This window comes from Salvelinus alpinus, chromosome 9 (assembly GCF_045679555.1).
Source record: "Salvelinus alpinus chromosome 9, SLU_Salpinus.1, whole genome shotgun sequence".
Taxonomy (NCBI): Eukaryota; Metazoa; Chordata; class Actinopteri; order Salmoniformes; family Salmonidae; genus Salvelinus; species Salvelinus alpinus.
The window spans coordinates 83,126,757-83,142,921 of record NC_092094.1 but is presented as its reverse complement, the minus strand read 5'-3'; the positions used below and the strand labels follow the sequence as shown (position 1 = coordinate 83,142,921).

General features: G+C 43.4%; 1 protein-coding gene across 2 annotated transcripts in view; it reads left to right on the top strand.

Moving 5' to 3' along the window:
- fsip1 (fibrous sheath interacting protein 1) overlaps positions 1-16,165 on the top strand; it is a 52,584-nt gene that overhangs the window by 32,202 nt on the left and 4,217 nt on the right. The gene's annotated exons all lie outside the window — the stretch shown is intronic.

Here is a 16,165-nt window from a genome sequence, read left to right as displayed (position 1 = left end):
CACACATATGATCAAAGTGAACAATTGACTCCACAGTGGGAATTCCACATGCACAGATATGCATGCACATGCATTGACACAATTCATATAGTTTGTAGGGGAATTGAAAAGAGCCTTATCACTGCTGGCAAAAATGTCACAGGGCATTGGGCAATTAACCTTAGGTCAGATTATGCATTACATTATACTGTAAGCAAGTCATTATTTTATTGCACTGTGCTTAGAATTACAGGTAGCTGCCAAAATGATGGAAACACTTGAGCCAATGAGGGATACCACACAGGTGTGGCTCCTGAGCAATTAAAACATCCCATCATGCTTAGGGTCATGTATAAAAATGCCCAGTTTCCCAATATTTTGGCTACCATGGCTAGAAGACATCTCAGTGACTATGAAAGAGGGGTCTCAAAGGAGCATAGGAGGTTTAAAGGGTGTGTCAGTCACCAGATTTCAAACCAATTGAACGCTTATGTGAGATTCTGGAGCGCCGCCTGAGAAAGCGGTTTCCACCACCATCAACAAAACACAAAATTATGGAATTGTTCGTGGAAGAATGGTGACGCAGCCCTCCAATAGAGTTCCAGACACTTGTAGAATCTATGCCAAGGTGCATTGAAGCTGTCCTGGAGGCTCGTGGTGGCCCAACACCCTATTAAGACACTTTATGTTGGTGTTTCCTTTATTTTTTCAGTTACCTGTAAATCCAATGACTTTATTTTTAATGCTGTATCACTTTTTAGGTCTTTAACGGCCTTATTTATGAATGCTGAACACATTTTACTCTTCATTTGGGAACTCGTTAATTCAATTGATTGTCTGTGCCCAAGGTTCCTTTTTAATGTTTAATTGCTCACTGCAATTCTTCCCTCAAATTCTATTCCCACAATGTCCCCTGGAAACAATTGAGCATGGCCTTGTTCTGAGACTCTGTAGAGTTACAATCACAACTATTACAAATGTCAAAAATGCTGGTTTCTAGGGACAAAAACGCGTGAACACAGGAATGTACCTGCAACAAAGGGTGATGGATTTGTTTCCTCCATCCACTGACGTTTGTGACTTTAATTTATTGTGTAGCAAAAGAGGGCATCAGCCGTCGATTCAGTGATTTTATCATATCATTTTTCAAAGTGGCAGCTCTTTACAACCCCACACAATATGGCTTTCTGGGGTACCTGCCTCATCCCCATTTGGTAGTATGGATGTTTATTGTAGGTGTTACTTTCGGAGTCTATGAAATATGCCTTGATCTAATTTAGGGCTCCACTTTACCAACTGGTTGTACACTTTGCCATGGTGAACCACAACTCAACTTATCCATGCTTAATTAAAGCATCAGTAGACCCTATTATGCTAAACAATTAAAGGTCCAATGCAGCCATTTTTATCTCAATATCAAATCATTTCTGGGTAACAATTAAGTACCTTGCTGTGATTGTTTTCAATTAAAATGGTCAAAAATAAACAAAAATAGCTTCATACCAAAGGGCAATTTCTCTAGCAAGAATTTTGCTTGGAGTGGTCTGAGTGGGAAGTGGAAAACGGAAAATTTGCTGTTATTGGCAGAGAGGTTTGGAACTCTCTTTCTTATTGGTCTATTAACTAATTTATTGCATGGTGATGTCACCATGGAAGGCCAAAACTCCATCCAACCAAATAGGCAGAAATTTCAGGTTGTCTTTTCACTCAGCTCTTACACTAAAAGGGCATTATCATAATTTTAACAATGTCACAGTATTATTCCAACCTATAGTGTGGATATACAGTACCAGTCAAAAGTTTAGACGCACCTACTCATTCCATGGTTTTTCTTTATTTTTACTATTTTCTACATTGTAGAATAATAGTGAAGACATCAAAACTAGGAAATAACACATATGGAATCATGTAGTAACCAACAAAGTGTTAAACAAATCAAAATATATTTTATATTTGAGATTCTTCAAAGTAGCCATCCTTTGCCTTGATGACAGCTTTGCACACTCTTGGTATTCTCTCAACCAGTATCCGGAGGATACTCTCATTATGAAAACCACCACCTAAACAACGACATGATTCTGTTCTCAGACTAGATTTATGTGTTCTACCTCTAGATCTACCCCTAAACTAATCAGAACACACTCATTTAGGTGTTGTAAGAGTATGGTTCTAGAGTTTGATTGTATTGGTCAGAAATAGAAACAAGCGTATAGGGAGACTAGGTTCACAGCATTGACATGGTGAGTTTGCTTGGTCCAAACTCAGCTGAGTGCTTCATGTTGATGTTCCTGCAGCCTGGTTACAGCTCTTTTGGTACCAGCCAATTCTGTCTGTACTTAGGTCTTTATTTTGCCATCCATTCTGCACAGTTTTTGCCCTGGTTAATGTGCCAGTAACAAGCCTGTAAAGAGAGGCAACACAAGCTTAATCTAGGGGACTAGGGATCCTGTAAAAACTGGGATAAATCAAAAACATAATTCTGCGTATGCTGCAATGAACGGGAAAATATCTCCCTTCCAGATCAATAGATCCTAAATAAATAGCTTATAACTACCTGGAGCAGTAGCAGTGGTTTCTCTCCCAAGACTTTGTAGAGGGAGGAAAAGAGGTATGCTCTCTCATATTGTTTAGTCTCGAGTCTCTGGAATTCAGCACTTTTTGGAGAGGAGGAAAATCTTAAAAGCTTTGGTGAACTAAATTGTTGATGTAACTCCCAGATTAATGACCAGAGACGACCTGTGTCCCGTCACATCACATTTGATGGATTTCATTGTGGTTGACAGAATTTTAGGTGATTTAGTCTTATCTGTTTGGATTATGGAAACACATTCACCCATTTTACTCCAATACAGTGCTATCTATGTACAGGTAACTGCCAAAATAAAGGAAACGCCAACAAAAAGTATCTTAATGGGGTGTTGGGCCAGAACAGCTTTCATGCACATTGGCATAGATTCTACAAGTGTCTAGAACTTTATTGGAGGGATGCAAGCAATACCATTTTTACTCCCATAAGTGTTAAATTGGGTTGAGATCTGGTGACTGAGACGGGCATATGGTTTACATCGTTTTTATGCTCATAAAACTATTTAATGACTACTCGTGCCCTGTGGATGGGGCATTGCCATCCTTTTGGGGCATAGCCATGTTAGCCAAAATAATGGCCAAACTAATGCCCTGCCCAGCATTTTTATAGATAACCCTAAGCATGATAGGATGTTAATTGCTGATTTAACTCAGGAACCACACCTGTGTGGATGCACCTGCTTTCAATATACTTTGTATCGCTCATTTACTCAAGTGTTTCCATTATTTTGGCATTTACTTGTATATGTCATATTTTTGCTTCCTACATTTTTCTGGAATCAGATCTGAGGATAGCTTTATTGGCGTCAGTGAAGCTTCCCTGTTCCAAATTCTCCTGACCCCCCCCAACTCCTCTCTCATCGAAGTCTTTCATTTCTCCCACCTTTTTTCCCCAATCTTGCTGGAATGCCTCTGTATCATGTTGATATACATGAACCTTTAAATATCATCTCATTTATTATGACCATCTATTTGGTCCATTGTGTGATGAACCCCCCCCCCCCCCCCCTCTGAGTTTCTCAGTAATGCTTAGGGTCATGTATAAAAATGCCCACTTTCCCAATAGTTTGGCTACCATGGCTAGAAGACATCTCAGTGACTATGAAAGAGGGGTCTCAAAGGAGCATAGGAGGTTTAAAGGGTGTGTCAGTCACCAGATTTCAAACCAATTGAACGCTTATGTGAGATTCTGGAGCGCCGCCTGAGAAAGCGGTTTCCACCACCATCAACAAAACACAAAATTATGGAATTGTTCGTGGAAGAATGGTGACGCAGCCCTCCAATAGAGTTCCAGACACTTGTAGAATCTATGCCAAGGTGCATTGAAGCTGTCCTGGAGGCTCGTGGTGGCCCAACACCCTATTAAAACACTTTATGTTGGTGTTTCCTTTATTTTTTCAGTTACCTGTAAATCCAATGACTTTATTTTTAATGCTGTATCACTTTTTAGGTCTTTAACGGCCTTATTTATGAATGCTGAACACATTTTACTCTTCATTTGGGAACTCGTTAATTCAATTGATTGTCTGTGCCCAAGGTTCCTTTTTAATGTTTAATTGCTCACTGCAATTCTTCCCTCAAATTCTATTCCCACAATGTCCCCTGGAAACAATTGAGCATGGCCTTGTTCTGAGACTCTGTAGAGTTACAATCACAACTATTACAAATGGCAAAAATGCTGGTTTCTAGGGACAAAAACGCGTGAACACAGGAATGTACCTGCAACAAAGGGTGATGGATTTGTTTCCTCCATCCACTGACGTTTGTGACTTTAATTTATTGTGTAGCAAAAGAGGGCATCAGCCGTCGATTCAGTGATTTTGCCATATCATTTTTCAAAGTGGCAGCTCTTTACAACCCCACACAATATGGCTTTCTGGGGTACCTGCCTCATCCCCATTTGGTAGTATGGATGTTTATTGTAGGTGTTACTTTCGGAGTCTATGAAATATGCCTTGATCTAATTTAGGGCTCCACTTTACCAACTGGTTGTACACTTTGCCATGGTGAACCACAACTCAACTTATCCATGCTTAATTAAAGCATCAGTAGACCCTATTATGCTAAACAATTAAAGGTCCAATGCAGCCATTTTTATCTCAATATCAAATCATTTCTGGGTAACAATTAAGTACCTTGCTGTGATTGTTTTCAATTAAAATGGTCAAAAATAAACAAAAATAGCTTCATACCAAAGGGCAATTTCTCTAGCAAGAATTTTGCTTGGAGTGGTCTGAGTGGGAAGTGGAAAATGGAAAATTTGCTGTTATTGGCAGAGAGGTTTGGAACTCTCTTTCTTATTGGTCTATTAACTAATTTATTGCATGGTGATGTCACCATGGAAGGCCAAAACTCCATCCAACCAAATAGGCAGAAATTTCAGGTTGTCTTTTCACTCAGCTCTTACACTAAAAGGGCATTATCATAATTTTAACAATGTCACAGTATTATTCCAACCTATAGTGTGGATATACAGTACCAGTCAAAAGTTTAGACAGTAACAAAAACATAAAAAGTATACTTGTTGAGACGTGATAACCCTGCTCTTCAGCTGTCTGCAACAGGTCAGGATAAAATGTTATTCCCACACCCTCTTCTGGCTCTGTCCCAATATCAACAGTATGAAGGAGCACAATCACAGAATGTACAGTAAGACAGGATACATCCAATGGGGCACTCCTCATTTTATCACTAATACATCATTAATACTGTCATTAGCCATTGTCTCAGATTTTATAAATGACAATTCAAAGGCCATGTTTATACACACACTTACACTTTTGACCAAAAATATTAGATGTTAGATCTCTGTGAAGTATTGTTGTAGTTGATATATTTTTCACACAGTAGTTGTTGACAGACTAGTACAGGCTCAGACTGTGCTGATGAGAAAATAAGCCTGTCGTATGTGGAATGTGTTTGCTCTGGGCAGGTGGAGGTATGAGGGAGTAGCTAGAGGCTATGGCTCTGACACATCGTGGGTGGAAGGCTGGCTCTGCTGTCAGAGACCTGTTATGCTCAGTATTCAGGTGGTGTAGTATATGGGCTCTTTGTTCTGACAATCTGGTAGTTTCATAACAGTTTTCCACATAAGAGCGGTCAAGCTTTCCAGAAAGGCCTGTTTGTCTGTGTCTGTGGGGAGGAAAGCACAGGAATGTGAATGACGGGTGCTGCTGCACACTGCACTGCTACACACCCTGGATGAGTATAAAAAAAATGATTATATGTATTTATATATATAAACTCAGCAACAAAAGAAACGTCGACTGCATTTATTTTCAGCAAACTTAACATGTGTAAATATTTGTATGAACATAAAAAGATTCAACAACTGAGACACAAACTGAACAAGTTCCACAGACATGTGACTAACAGAAATGGAATAATGTGTCCCTGAACAAAGGGGGGGTCAAAATCAAAAGTAACAGTCAGTATCTGGTGTGGCCACCAGCTGCGTTAAGTACTGCAGTGCATCTCCTCCTCATGGACTGCACCAGATTTGCCAGTTCTTGCTGTGAGATGTTACCCCCCTCTTCCACCAAGGTACCTGCAAGTTCCTGGACATTTCTGGGGGGAATGGCCCTAGCCCTCACCCCCCGATCCAACAGGTTCCATACGTGCTCAATGGGATTGAGATCCAGGCTCTTCGCTGGCCATGGCAGAACACTGACATTCCTGTCTTGCAGGAAATCACGCACAGAACGAGCAGTATGGCTGGTGGCATTGTCATGCTGGAGGGTCATGCCAGGATGAGCCTGCAGGAAGGGTACCGCATGAGGGAGGAGGATGTCTTCCCTTTAATGCACAGTGTTGAGATTGCCTGCAATGACAACAAGCTCAGTCCGATGATGCTGTGACACACCGCCCCAGACCATGACGGACCCTCCACCTCCACCCCCTCCACCTTTTTGCCAGTCCTGTCTGGTCCAGTGACGGTGGGTTTGTGCCCATAGGCGACGTTGTTGCCGGTGATGTCTGGTGAGGACCTGCCTTACAACATGCCTACAATCCCTCACTCCAGCCTCTCTCAGCCTATTACGGACAGTCTGATCACTGATGGAGGGATTGTGCGTTCCTGGTGTAACTCAGGCAGTTGTTGCCATCCTGTACCTGTTCCGTAGGTGTGATGTTCAGATGTACCGATCCTGTGCAGGTGTTGTTACACGTGGTCTGCCACTGTGAGGACGATCAGCTGTCCCTCCTGTCTTCCTGTAGCGCTATCTTAGGCGCCTCACAGTACGGACATTGCAATTTATTGCCCTGGCCACATCTGCAGTCCTCATGCCTCCTTGCAGCATGCCTAAGGCACATTCACGCAGATGAGCAGGGACCCTGGGCATCTTTCTTTTGGTGTTTTCAGAGTCAGTAGAAAGGCCTCTTTAGTGTCCTACGTTTTCATAACTGTGACCTTAATTGCCTACCGTCTGTAAGCTGTTAGTGTCTTAACTACCGTTCCACAGGTGCATGTTCATTAATTGTTTATGGTTCATTGAACAAGCATGGGAAACAGTGTTTTAAACCCTTTACAATGAAAATCTGTGAAGTTATTTGGATTTTTACGAATTATCTTTGAAAGACAGGGTCCTGAAAATATATATAATTCTGTTGATGTTCCCTTGAGCAAGGCACTTAACCCTAATTGCTCCAGTAAGTTACTCTGGATAGGAGCGTCTGCTAAATTACTAAAATGTAGGAGGGGAGGATTCTCCCTGAATCTAATTCTGACTAACTCAGAGTGGGTTTGTTTTGGGCTCTGGCCAAGTGGCCACTGCCTGCCACTGGGCGAGACATCTAATGAAAGATTTAATGGAGCACTTTACCATTTAGCAGAAATTAAACATATTTCCATAAAGACTCTCCTGCCGGAGTGTGAATAAGGCTTACTCCCCCTTGTATTCACACCCAAAATACTACAGTTCTACAGTCCTTCTGGTCATTATGTATACCTGTAGGTGTAAACCCACTTGAAGCATTTCGCTACACTCGCAATAACATCTGCTAACCATGTGTATGTGACCAATAAAATTTGATCCCTATCCCCATCATTAGAGGGCTGCTATCCCTCAGCAGCCCTCTACTGATGAAGACCAGAAGAGGGCTCCCTGTTGTATCTTATCTGTTGGACTTACAGGAGCAAGTAGGGTTAAGTGCCTTGCTCAAGGGCACATCAACAGATTTTTCACCTAGTTGGTTTGGGGATTCAAATGGCTACCCAGACTATTTTCACCCCCCCCCCACACACACACACACACTGCTGCTACTCTCTGTTATTGTCTATGCATAGCCACTTTAATAACCCTACCCTCATGTACATAGTTACCTCAATTACCTCGACACCGGTGCCCCCGCACTTTGACACATTGACTCTGTACCGATACCCCCTGTATATAGCCCCGCTATTGTTATTTACTGCTGCTCTTTAATTATTTGTTTTTCTTATCTCTTACTTTATTATTATTTGTATTTTTTTTCTTTTTAGGTATTTTCTTAAAACTGCATTGTTGGTTAAGGGCTTGTAAATAAACATTTCACTGTAAGGTCTACTACACCTGTTGTATTCGGCGCATGTGACAATTTTTTTGTTGATTTGATTTTAACCAGTTGACCTTTCGTTTACTGGCCCAACGCTATCCGCTAGGATTTCCCAGACCTAACCTCATCCTCAGGCTAAGTTGGCCTTAGTGGGAGTGACCATATAATTATATGGGAGGGAACTTATTGAGTAAAGTATTTGTCCTCATTTAATTTTAGCGAGTCACACATCCCTCCCTTTATTAGAGTAGCATTGGCCACAGGTTACTTTGGCTGAAGAAAAAAAAGTGAAGGTTTGTGACTGAAGCCTGTGACCTTGTAACTTGAGCAGACCACAATGTGGGAAGCTAGCACCGAACCCTGCGTGTACAGGATCTCAACAGTGAGCCCTCCGAGGTGATGTAGTCCGGGATGGGGTGGGCTGGCCTGGGCTAGGTGAGGTTGGAGGTAGGGGGTGGCTGGAGAGTTTGAGGGTGTTGATACATGCAACTCCAGTGGGCCACCTGTGTGAAGGGGAAGCTATGATCTGTTGACAGCTGACGTTGTTGTTTGTTTGAAAAACTTGAACTCAAGGAAGAATTTGACTTACCTGGATGGCGGATGACACATTGGTGGGTGCTTATATTTGTCCTGTTTGTCCAATGATCTTTGAGTTACAATGCTATACAATACAAGTACATGGGGATGACTGATTTTACAGTGTATCAACTAGCCCTGTAAGGTAGAGCTTTGTAAAGTGTGAGAAAAAGAGTTGCGGATGGTATTTCACTGTGACAATGTTTAATGAGATAGAAATAGATATCATAATGCCTATATCATTAGCAGAGGCAGTCACTAATCATCTGAATCCAGGGTCTCCTCTTACCCGCAATTCAAATTTGACAATAAACAAACTTACCACTTCCCTCATTTACCCTGCAAGTGTAATATATGCATGGCCAAGGTTCAGCTGGTGTTATATGGATTTTGTTATATGAATTCTGAAAGGTTTAGAATATTTGACTGTCTAAAATTAACCATATGGGTCTGTCTGGTGTGCATGTGGTGCAACCAGAGTGGGGAACATCAAATTTTATTTGTCACATACACATGGTTAGCAGATGTTAATGCGAGTGTAGCGAAATGCTTGTGCTTCTAGTTCCGACAATGCAGTAATAACCAACAAGTAATCTAACCTAACAATTCCACAACTACTACCTTATACACACACACAAGTGTAAAGGGATAAATAATATGTACATAAAGATATATGAATGAGTGATGGTACAGAACGGCATAGGCAAGATGCAGTAGATGGTATAGAGTACAGTATATACATATACATATGAGATGAGTAATGTAGGGTATGTAAACATTATATTAAGTGGCATTGTTTAAAGTGGCTGGTGATACATTTTTACATAATTTCCATCAGTTCCCATTATTAAAGTGGCTGGAGTTGAGTCAGTATGTTGGCAGCGGCCACTAAATGTTAGTGGTGGCTGTTTAACAGTCTGATGGCCTTGAGATAGAAGCTGTTTTTCAGTCTCTCGGTCCCTGCTTTGATGCACCTGTACTGACCTCGCCTTCTGGATGATAGCGGGGTGAACAGGCAGTGGCTCGGGTGGTTGTTGTCCTTGATGATCTTTATGGCCTTCCTGTGACATCGGGTGGTGTAGGTGTCCTGGAGGGCAGGTAGTTTGCCCCCGGTGATGCGTTGTGCAGACCTCACTACCCTCTGGAGAGCCTTACGGTTGTGGGCGGGGCAGTTGCCGTACCAGGCGGTGATACAGCCCGACAGGATGCTCTCGATTGTGCATCTGTAGAAGTTTGTGAGTGCTTTTGGTGACAAGCCGAATTCCTTCAGCCTCCTGAGGTTGAAGAGGCACTGCTGCGCCTTCTTCACAACGCTGTCTGTGTGGGTGGACCAATTCAGTTTGTCTGTGATGTGTACACCGAGGAACTTAAAACTTTCCACCTTCTCCACTACTGTCCCGTCGATGTGGATAGGGGGGTGCTCCCTCTGCTGTTTCCTGAAGTCCACAATCATCTCCTTTGTTTTGTTGACGTTGAGTGTGAGGTTATTTTACTGACACCACACTCCGAGGGCCCTCACCTCCTCCCTGTAGGCCGTCTCGTCGTTGTTGGTAATCAAGCCTACCACTGTAGTGTCGTCCGCAAACTTGATGATTGAGTTGGAGGCGTGCATGGCCACGCAGTCGTGGGTGAACAGGGAGTACAGGAGAGGGCTCAGAACGCACCCTTGTGGGGCCCCAGTGTTGAGGATCAGCGGGGTGGAGATGTTGTTACCTACCCAGGTCCAGGAAGTCCAGGACCCAGTTGCACAGGGCGGGGTCGAGACCCAGGGTCTCGAGCTTGATGATGAGTTTGGAGGGTACTATGGTGTTAAATGCTGAGCTGTAGTCGATGAACAGCATTCTCACATAGGTATTCCTCTTGTCCAGATGGGTTAGGGCAGTGTGCAGTGTGGTTGCGATTGCGTCGTCTGTGGACCTATTGGGTCGGTAAGCAAATTGGAGTGGGTCTAGGGTGTCAGGTAGGGTGGAGGTGATATGGTCCTTGACTAGTCTCTCAAAGCACTTCATGATGACGGAAGTGAGTGCTACGGGGCGGTAGTCGTTTAGCTCAGTTACCTTAGCTTTCTTGGGAACAGGAACAATGGTGGCCCTCTTGAAGCTTGTGGGAACAGCAGACTGGGATAAGGATTGATTGAATATGTCCGTAAACACACCAGCCAGCTGGTCTGCGCATGCTTTGAGGACGCGGCTGGGAATGCCGTCTGGGCCTGCAGCCTTGCGAGGGTTAACACGTTTAAATGTATGGTCCTCAAAGCGAGCAAAAAAGTTATTTAGTCTGTCTGGGAGCAAGACATCCTGGTCCGCGACGGGGCTGGTTTTCTTTTTGTAATCCGTGATTGACTGTAGACCGTGCCACATACCTCTTGTGTCTGAGCTGTTGAATTGCGACTCTACTTTGTCTCTATACTGGCACTTAGCTTGTTTGATTGCCTTGCGGAGGGAATAGCTACACTGTTTGTATTTGGTCATGTTTCCGGTCACCTTGCCCTGGTTAAAAGCAGTGGTTCGCGCTTTCAGTTTCACGCGAATGCTGCCATCAAACCACGGTTTCTGGTTTGGGAATGGAGAGATGTCGGTCGGTCTGTCCGTCTCTCTGTCTGGCCCAGCCTCATTAGGATTCTGTAACAACCGCCAGGCATTTGGCTTGGATCAATACACATTTAAGTCATTTAGCAGACGCTCTTATCCAGAGCGACTTACAAATTGGTGCATTCACCTTATGATATCCAGTGGAACAACCACTTTACAATAGTGCATCTAACTCTTTTAAGGGGGCGGGGGGGTTAGAAGGATTACTTTATCCTATCCTAGGTATTCCTTAAAGAGGTGGGGTTTCAGGTGTCTCCGGAAGGTGGTGATTGACTCCGCTGACCTGGCGTCGTGAGGGAGTTTGTTCCACCATTGGGGTGCCAGAGCAGCGAACAGTTTTGACTGGGCTGAGCGGGAACTGTACTTCCTCAGAGGTAGGGAGGCGAGCAGGCCAGAGGTGGATGAACGCAGTGCCCTTGTTTGGGTGTAGGGCCTGATCAGAGCCTGAAGGTACGGAGGTGCCGTTCCCCTCACAGCTCCGTAGGCAAGCACCATGGTCTTGTAGCGGATGCGAGCTTCAACTGGAAGCCAGTGGAGAGAGCGGAGGAGCGGGGTGACGTGAGAGAACTTGGGAAAGTTGAACACCAGACGGGCTGCGGCGTTCTGGATGAGTTGTAGGGGTTTAATGGCACAGGCAGGGAGCCCAGCCAACAGCGAGTTGCAGTAATCCAGACGGGAGATGACAAGTGCCTGGATTAGGACCTGCGCCGCTTCCTGCGTGAGGCAGGGTCGTACTCTGCGAATGTTGTAGAGCATGAACCTACGGGAACGGGTCACCGCCTTGATGTTAGTTGAGAACGACAGGGTGTTGTCCAGGATCACGCCAAGGTTCTTAGCACTCTGGGAGGAGGACACAATGGAGTTGTCAACCGTGATGGCGAGATCATGGAACGGGCAGTCCTTCCCCGGGAGGAAGAGCAGCTCCGTCTTGCCGAGGTTCAGCTTGAGGTGGTACACCTTGTCTCGTTCTAATCCTTCAGACCTCCAAGTCTTCCCTTCTCTAGAATTTAGTTGATCCTCGGCAGCATCACATTTATGTAGAATAATTTTTGTTCTTTGTAGTTGATGTCTTTATAGCCCATACACTATCAGAATTTGGCCATTTCCTTTCCATAGTGTTACTTACAAATTGATCAGAAAGTTGTAATTCATGCTTTGTGTTCATTGTGCCATAGGCAGCTTCAGTCAGAAATTAGATCAAGGAATCTGGCACCTCTGCCTTATATTTCACATGTCCGTGTGGAGGTTGTATCGCTGTGAGGAAGCTGACCACAACGGGTCCGCAACTGCCGACTTCCTGACTGGCTCAGAGTTGGTCAAAAGCAAACATGTATTATTAACTTTTATTTATTCAGGGTAGCCCAATTGAGCCCAGTTTTTTACAAACAGGAAGAAACATCTGCATTACAAAAAAAAACAAGAAGAGTACAAATAACAAGGCACAACCTCAACAAAATGTCAGCAAAGAAACCATTACAATCAATCAAAACAACTACAATCCTCACTCAACACCAGAGTCCTAAACTGCTCTAGCGGCACCAGGGAATCATGATGTAAGGAATTTTGTAGGTTATTCCAAAAATGGAGGGCAATAAAACTAAAGGGGGATTTACCTAAATTGGTCGAGACCAGAGGAAACTCAAGAGTTAAACAAACCTTTTGATACAAGATGTAGTGGTAATTATTAAAACTGTCACCTGTGATAAAGAGAAAGGTGCTATGGTAGACGCCATCGAAAGGTTTAAGAGTAGTGGCTGTTGTATTCTGGTACATGGTGTCACCATAGTCAAGAACTGGCAGGAAAGTTGACTGTAAAATCTGCTTCCTGCTATTTAGGGAGAGGGGACAATATCTATTTTTTTTTTTAAGCCCCCTTCAAATCTTGGATTTTTAACTAGCTTATCCATATGTTTTTTGTGAACATTGTCTTTATCAATCCAAATGCCCAGATATTTCTAGGCGTGAACCCGATTGATGGGAGAACCATCTAATGAATAAAGATGTAGTTCATCTGAAACATGTTTGTGAGAAATTAGAAAACAACATATATTTAGTCTTGCCCGCCTTAAGTACAAGTTTTAAACCGACCAGGGCTTTCTGTAAGGCAACAAAGTTGCATTGCAGCTGTAACAGCCTGGTCAACATACATAATACTGTGCCATAAATGTTTCCCAGAGCGTTCAAACGGATTGTCTCACAAAGACATGCATTCTCCAGGCTGTCCTTTTCCCAACGGCACCAGCGTTTGATCGCGTTGCTCTGCATTACAAGTGCCCAAGCAGGCCTGACGGCCTCATTCCACACTCAATGATAACCCTGTGAGAGAGTACAGTCCCAAAACACAGCACCTCATTGAAACAAGTCACTTTTCATTTCTTTTGGATAGGGTCCCTCACTTTCCTGTCAACGCAGCACTTTCTCTGTTTGCTGGAATGTGGTCTCTGGGCTGCTGGACAGCATCCCAGAAGCCCCGGCTGCAGCACAGGCCTTAACGAGTGGGTGCTGTGGAGAGCAGACTGGGCAGAGACAGACTGGGTAGAGACACACTGGGCAGAGACAGACTGGGTACAGACTTGGCAAAGAGACTGGGCAGTGACGGACAGGGGAACATACATCAGTCACCCAGCAACACCCCCGGCACGCACTGCAGAGGGGCATCTAGGGTCAGCCGCTCCGTCTGATCAGAGTGCTTTGTTATAGCCATTAAGGCTTCTCTCTCTCCATAGGGGAAGCTCACATGTGCTTCCCATGTCCAACGCACATGGTATTGGTAAGCCTAGAGCCAGAGGTACCCATTACTGCAGGCTGACCATGGAGTGTGTTGTATTGCCTCATCCATCAGCACTCAAATGCTGACATGCTTGTAATTGACCGATGGCGATGTGTTTTAATGACAGTGGTTTCAAGTTGAAGTAATGGCTCATTTACAGTCCAGCACATGTATTTCTAGTCACTGTCGTTACCTCATGGCCCTTATCTTTTAGTGTGTGAGTCAAACACACCAGTCAAAAAATTATAGTTTAGACAGGTTGAGAGAAAGGTTAAGTGTGTAATGTTTTACTTAGTGGTTAGTGTTATCACCATTCTGTACACACCATCAAGAGGCCCTAAGCCAGGGCCAAGGACATGCCCCATGCGTCTTCTCCCCTCAGTGCAGGGGGTTCCTTAGGGCCCCCTGGCCATGCTAGGGTTGAAGGTCAAGTCCACAGTTAAGCGGCGGAGCAGCATGGGGTGCTTAATGCATGGGGTAGGGCAGGAATGTGTCCGTGGAGTGTACACCTCTGGCCGTTGTCAGCAGGGAAAGACGATATGCTGTGCGGGTAATTGCAGGGGTCGTAAATTAGTAATACCGCCCACCCTGTAATGGCCTAAAGCAGTAGTATTGAAAGTTGGGCTCGTGGGGGAATTGCAGTGGTGTTGCCAAATAAAAAAATGAAGAGTACAGATTATTTTATGGGACAATATACAAACGTTTTGAGAAAGATAATTTGAATCATATTTTATTGAGTAAATGTATTTATTGGTTCTCTTAATTTTTATCTGAGAGATTCAAATGTAAGGAATTTAAGGTTATTTGTTGGTGTGAAAATTTTAATTTGGCGATTTGTAAGGTTGTGTCATTAGATGTGGGGTGGGCAGAATTTCTAGTGAAAAAACAAATGGGGTTCTGGCTGAAAAAGTTTGAATACCACTAGCCTAAAGGGTGTCATTTAAGCAATAAGGCCTGAGGAGGTGTGGTACATGGCCAATATACCACAGCTAAGGGCTGTTCTTATGCACGACGCAATGCGGAGTTGGCCATATACCACAAACCCCTGAGGTGCCTTATTGCTATAAAAACTGGTTACCAACGTAATTGGATCAGTAAATAGTAATTTTTTGTCATACCCGTGGTATACTTAAGCATTAAGGCACGAAAAGGTATGGTATATGGCAAATATACCACATCCTAAGGGCTGTTCTTAAGCACAAAGCAAAACACGGAGTGCCTGGATACAGCCCTTGGCCATGGTATATTGGCTATATACCACAAACCCCTGAGGTGCCTTATTGCTATTATCAACTGGTTACCAACGCAATTAAAAATAAATGTTTTGTCATACCTGTGGTATACGATATACCACGGCTGTCAGCCAATCAGCATTCAGGACTCGAAACACCCAGTTTATAAAGTCTGATATACCACGCTTTTAGCCAATGAGCATTCAGGACTCTAACCGCCTGGTTTATAATACATTTTAGAGGACTTTCAACATACACAGGTAAGCTGAGGGAGAGACATCTAGCAAGCAACTGGGTCATGAGGGGCTGGTGAGTTTCAAAGGCTGGAAAGAGAAGGGACATTGATGAGCGATTAGGCCGTGTTCCCATTACGAGATATCAAGGAGAGTTTAAGGAGCGGGGTAGCAAAAGAGAATTCTACTTTTCAATTCGCATTACATTCTTGCCTTACCTATCGTTGTGGCTGGAAATGTGTCATTTTTGGTCCGCACCTCAAATTGAACGTAAATATCCCAGTAGCGAATTGCCAATAAGCACAAACTGTTCGACAATGACAAAAACTTTTCTTCCAAAACATATCACATATTGAATAATGCAGCCAAACCATATTACACTCTTGAATAATGCAAACAATTCACAAGCTGTACAGTTGAAGTCGGAAGTTTACATACACCTTAGCCAAATACATTTAAACAGTTTTTCACAATTCCTGACATTTAATCCTAGTAAAAATTCCCTGTCTTAGGTCCGTTAGGATCACCACTTTATTTTAAGAATGTGAAATGTCAAAATATTAGTAGAGATTATTATTTATTTCAGCTTTTATTTCTTTCATCACATTCCCAGTGGGTCAGAAGTTTACATACACTCAATTAGTATTTGGTACTAATTGTTTGACT